General features: G+C 48.8%; 1 pseudogene; it reads right to left on the bottom strand.

The window, feature by feature from the left end:
* Positions 1-4,014: 4,014 nt before the first annotated feature.
* On the bottom strand, positions 4,015-4,132 carry LOC135052470 (5S ribosomal RNA; annotated as a pseudogene).
* Between the last annotated feature and the right edge of the window lie 1,954 nt (positions 4,133-6,086).

Here is a 6,086-nt window from a genome sequence, read left to right as displayed (position 1 = left end):
TTCCGAATAAAGGCCACTTGATTCGAGTTCGGTGCATACAGAGATACTATTGTGACGGGTCTACCCTCCAAAATACCCGTGAGAATTAAGTACCGGCCTGCTTTGTCTGCAATTTGTGAGTGGAGAGTAAAGGGGACACCCTCTCTAAACAACAGAGCTACTCCATTTCTTTTAAAGGGTCCATTAGCGAAGAAACCAGTAGTGAACCTATGATCCTTCAATACAGGGGGGTTATGTGAGGAAAAGTGAGTTTCTTGTAGGGCGACTATATCGGCTTTATACTTATGGAAGGAGGATAAAGCTAATCTACGTTTATTAGGGGAGTTTAAGCCCTTAACGTTCAATGAGAGAATACCAACCATACTTATTCAGTTAAAATATCATGCAAGTGACGGCATCCCATCCGGATGGGGGGGGAGGGGGGGGATACAAAAATCAAGGAAATGGGGCGATATGCATAGATATAGGAAAGCAAAAGGGGAAGAAAAGTAAATCGACCCAGTATATCGGGTCTGCATAGCTACTGCAGGGGGAAAATGAATGCAGTAGAAAAACGAGGGGTAGGCGGACTCTTCAATCCGCCCAGAGTCATTAAGAGATCAAACAGCTAATATATAAGGGGAATAACTGCACATCTTCATCTAAACATATGTGGTACGAGGGGTATAACTACATATCAGAAAAACACAAATATAGCACAAGTGTACTGGCGTATCTTGCCAGCGGGAAGACCGCCGTCTGCTACATTTAGCGAATACTAGAAAGATAGGCCAGTAAACAGGTAAACAAGTAAACTGGGGCGAGAGTTGAGCGACCACATTTAAGTAGAAGAGTATGCGCTATATGAATTAGTGGGAACATGGTGTATCTCACCTAGAGGGGTTTGAGAGCCTTAAGGGCTACTATAGACAGAATATAATCTAGACGGTAAGTCTAACGAAATACGACAAGGCATGTTAGAACAATACATTAATTACGTAATGTGGTCACTCAGTGGACCATTCTGAGCGAGGAGGAGGACGTCTCTCATGTGAGGCTGGTAGTTTCACCGAGATGTCCCAGTCTTCAAGCAGCTTCACTCCGGCTTCCAGTTCTGATATAACAAACGTAGAGCTGTCATAGAATACAATCAGCTTCACTGGGAAGCCCCACCAATAACGGATATCTTGGGCTCGGAGGGCGGTGGTAATCGGGGCTAGACTGCGTCTTTTAGAAAGGGTGATTGCGGAAAAATCCGGAAACAGTTGCAAGCCTCCTAGGGTATCAGAGTTCTCTGCATCTCGGGTAGCTTGGAGAATACGTTCCTTAACGGTAAAGAAGTGCACCCGGAGTAGTGTATCTCTAGGTAAGGAGCTGGAGAGAAACCGAGGCTTAGGAAGGCGATGAATTCTGTCAATAAGCAGCTCCGCATCAGATGCTTCAGGTAGTAGTTTACGGAACAGGGCCATCGCGTATTTCGTCAGGTCGGAGTTATCTACCGAATCGGGTATTCCACGTATTTTAATATTGTTCCGTCTGGAACGGTCTTCCATATCTGCCATTTTGTTTTTAACCATGTCCAACTCGTTTTGTTGTTGGTCGTGAGCTGTTATGAGCTCATTATGTGACGTCACCAATTCTTCCAGTTTACGTTCTAGAGTGTCGGTTCTATCACCAATGGCTGTCAGCTCCTCCTTAACTTCCCGTATGGCAGCTGTGAGGTCGCGAGTTAAGTCCGATTTGAAGGCCGACAGGACTTGGCAAAGGGTCTTCACGGTAAGGGGAGCGTCAGAGCTCGGGTCTACTCCCGACATTGAGAGCGAACTGGGCAGTTCGGATGTGTTCGGACTTTTCGTGGAGGGGGCCGACACTCTTCGAGGCGGTGGGGACGCCTGATGCTGTTTCCGAATCGGGAGAGATACCTGAGGAGGTAGCGTACCCTTTGCTTTTTTAGGTGCCATAGTGAAATAAAGGGAAAAGGAAAAAAATAATTGAGAAAAATAAGTGTTCTGAGGATAATACAGCAGCTGGGTCCCTCTAGGTTGATGTGTTATAAAGTAGACAGGATGCTGTTTTTCAGACGTATTCCCATGTTAAACGGTAAGACTCTGGGCGGAGGTAGCGCATATTAGGGGTCACATCTTGCCGGGCTGTCTGAGTATAGAGACGAGGGTTGCTTCAAGCTCGGTAATGATGGTAGAAAGTCTCCAGGCAGGGCTGAGAGTAGTGACAGATTAGTATGGTAAGGCACAATTAATTTGCAGAGCGTATTGCAGAGGCTGCAATCAGCAGCTTATTATATGTCTTCAATAGGTAGAGGTGAATACAGCTATACAGCATGCAGGATAAGTGGGCTCAGAGGATGTCACAGAGCAGCTATGTAGTAACTCTGTGTTGTACTGCCTGTGATCTCAGGAGCTGTTAGGAGAAATCCAAGATGGCCGCTGCCAGAATCATCAGGCCAGAGACTTCACTACCTCTGGCTTTAACGTGCACAGGGAGGGAGCCAACGGTATTTGGAAGGTACCAGAGGGTCTGGGGAGGGTCTCCGCCGCCCAGGCTGGGTGTTGTGAGCCCACAAGAGGTCCGCCGGGTCCTGCCGCGGCCGCGAACGGGTCCCGGAGCTCGGCGCCGGGCTGTCTCCAAAATCGAGGCCCCGGCTTCTGGAGGATGTGTAGGCCCCGATCTCGGAACTGCAGAATTCAGCTCCCAGCGTTACCGGAGGTCACTCCGGGCAGCCCCCAGCAGGTAGCAGCTCACTGGGGGTGATCAGGAGCCAGCAGAGGCTAATATAGGGAGATTTGGCTGTTTTAGGGATTTATATTCAGGAGCTCCAGCCCAGCGTGACTGTTCAGGCCAGCGTCCAAGCCACGCCCCCAGTCATCTGTGTCTTTAACCACCGTTTACAAGTTCTTCAAATCATCAGTGACTTTAAACATCGCTCACAATTTCTTCAGTCACCAGTATCTTTAACATTGCTCACAAACCCTTCAATGGGCCTGGACATTCCCTCATAAGTTTCCCTTTATGCTATATGACTTTGAGTTGTTCTTTTCCTGCAATAAAGCTCTTCAATATTTCACCAAACCTTACTGTCAGAGTCCTGTATGAGGAAATCCTATATCAGGTTACCCCTGTTCCGGCCCAGTTGTGGTTCCTCTTCACAACCATCGGAAGAATCCCCGAGTTCACATCACAACACCCTCAATCTAGGTCAGTGACACACTGGTTGGTACTTTATCTCTCTAGCCAGGAAGGTTTTTCTGATAAGCCTCCAAACCTAACTCCACCCCTGACACAGAACTGCACTGCACTCTCTGCTCTCATTGACATGGAACATGCAGGCAGTGTGGTAGCCACCCCTTCTCTCTTCTCAAGTCAGAACTATTTTATTTATTACAATATTAGATTAGAGAAAGAAAATACAAAAATAACTCTTTTTGGGAGCACTCTTCAAAATAAATTACAACAGATATAGGCAGGGACGGACTGGGGACTCTGTCTGGCCCTGGCATTCGTGCTCGCACACAAGAACAGGGGCACACGCGCCATGTAAAGGGCGCACTGACACTGCAATGGGGGCGTGGACTCATGGCATGTCACCATATTGCTTAGTAACGGGGAACGCCTTGCAGCGGTGGCAGCAGCTGGGGGAAAACCAGAGAGCCGGGAGCTGCGCTGAGCGCAGCCTTCCCGGCTCTCTGTGGACCGGATCGGCCCACCAGACCATCGGCCCTTCTGGCATGTGCCAGAAGTGTCAGATGGCCAGTCCAGCCCTGGATATAGGTCAGAATAGAGGTGCGCTGGTGAATTGCCTAAAACTTAACATTTATTCTGTTTATAAGTTTAAAATAAAGACATATTGTCCAACTTTGCTTAAAAATCTTGTTTTAACCGGTAACTTATAAGATTCAAGATAAAAGATGGTGAAAATGTATTTCAGGATGTTGTATCCAAATTGAGCTCTTTGTTATTGTGATCAACCTGTGATGAAAGATAGAAAGTAAGTATAATATTCATCCGAATGTTAATAAGAGCCCACAGTACCCAGTATTCCTAGGTGGTCTCCCATCCAAGTAATGACCAGGCCTATCCTGCTTAGCTTCCGAAATTGGACAGGAGCGGGTGTATTTAGGATAGTATGGCTGTGGGCAGTTATACCCAGTACTGCAAGTATGGCGGTACTGCGTATCTGTAAGAAATTCCCAGCCGGTACGCAATACTGCCGGGCTGCCACCTTGCAGACACCAGGTATCGGAGAGAGGAGAGTGCAGCATGCGCCTCTCCTCTCCTGCCTGCGCAGTCACTCCCCCTGAGTCCGGCGGCGGAGGCGTGTATTACACTGAAGTGCCGGTTCGTGAGTCAATCAGAGCTTGCGTACCAGCAGCCAATCAGGAGCCTCCGCTGCCGGACCATGAGCCCTGATTGGCTCGTGGACCAGCACCAGATCTGATGTACAGGACGCCACCACGACTGAGGGCAGGAGAGGGGCAGGAGGGGCACGTGCTTGCACTCTCCTCTCACGACAGTAGCAGCAGCAGACAGTGCCAGCCCTAGGCAGCAGCAGCAGCAACAAGGTGAGCTGCACTGCTGGGGGCATATTTGGCACTGTGGGTCATGTGTATCTGGCACTGTGGGGGCATATCTAGCACTGTGAGGACACGTGTATCTGGCAAAGTGGGGGCATATCTGGCACTGTGGGGCATATCTAGCACTGTGGGGGCATGTGTATCTGGCCACTTTGCCCCCAAGTGGCAAAGTGGCCAGATACACATAGGGCATACTGTATCTGGCACTGTGGGGGCATATCTGGCACTGTGTGGGCATATGCATCTGGCAAAATGGGGGCATATCTGGCACTGATTGGGCATATCTGTCACTGTTTGGGCATATCTGGCACTGTGGGGGCATATCTGGCATTCTGGGGGCATATCTAGCACCGTGGGGGATATCTGGCACTGTGGGGGCATATGTGTGTCTAGCACTGTGTGGGCATATCTGGCACTGTTGGGGCATATGTGTATCTAGCACTGTGCGGGGCATATCTTGCACTATTGGGGCATATGTGTATCTGGCACGGCACTATTGGGGGCATAAGTGTATCACGCCCCCATTTTCATTGGCCATGCCCCATGTGGCATGTGGCCACACCTATGCACGCACATAGAAGAAGGAAAGAGAACCCACTTCTGCTGTCTGTACTGTGCCTGGATCCAGAGTATAAACATATTGGTCCCAAGGCTATTCCAGATAAGAGAATGTTGGAAAAAAGAGGTAATTTAACAGAAATAATTCAAAAGTATCAATAAGGGCTCTCATTGTTCTATCCTGTCCCCAGGCCTGAAGGAAGAAAAGATACTTCTGCTGTCTGTTGTGACAAGAGATGAGCGGGTTTGGTTCCCTGAGAACCGAACCCCCCCAAACTTCATGCTCCGAGCCCGGATCCGTGTTCAGCTCTGGACTTCCCGCCAGACTCGGAAACCAGAACAAGGCAAAACGTCATCATCCCACTGTCAGAATCTTGCTGGTTTTGGATTCGCCACCATTTTCACTCTGGACTTGGAGAGTGAGGGAGACAGACCTCTGTCTCTGTCTGTGGGTGGTGGCGTCGGGTGGGGTTAGTGTGTGCTCTGTAGGGGTGCTGCTGCAGTCACTGTGGTGTACCTGTGCTGTGTTAGGGGTGCTGTCCTGGCTTTCACTGGTGTTTCATGTGCTGTTTCGGCCGGGTGCTGCAGCTGTACATGGGTGTTGCTGTCAATGTGTTGTACAGAGTGCAGTGGCACTGTCCTCCTCCTGTATGCTGTAAAATATAGGGGTGCTGCAGGCCCTGTATGTTGTAAAAATTCAGGGGTGCAGTTGTTAAAAATTAACAGCACACTGCTCCTGTATGCTGTAAAATATAAGGGTGCTGCTGTTCAAATAACATTACACTGGCCCTGTATGCTGTAACAATTCAGGGGTGCTGTTGTTAAAAATTAAAAGCACACTGCTCCTGTATGCTGTAAAATATATGGCTGCTGCTGTTCAAATGACATTACACTAGCCCTGTATGTTGTAAAAATTCAGGGGTGCAGTTTTTAAAAATTAACAGCACACTGCTCCTGTAT

The sequence above is a fragment of the Pseudophryne corroboree genome, chromosome 2 (assembly GCF_028390025.1).
Source record: "Pseudophryne corroboree isolate aPseCor3 chromosome 2, aPseCor3.hap2, whole genome shotgun sequence".
NCBI lineage: Eukaryota > Metazoa > Chordata > Amphibia > Anura > Myobatrachidae > Pseudophryne > Pseudophryne corroboree.
This window is presented reverse-complemented; position numbering and strand designations above follow the sequence as displayed.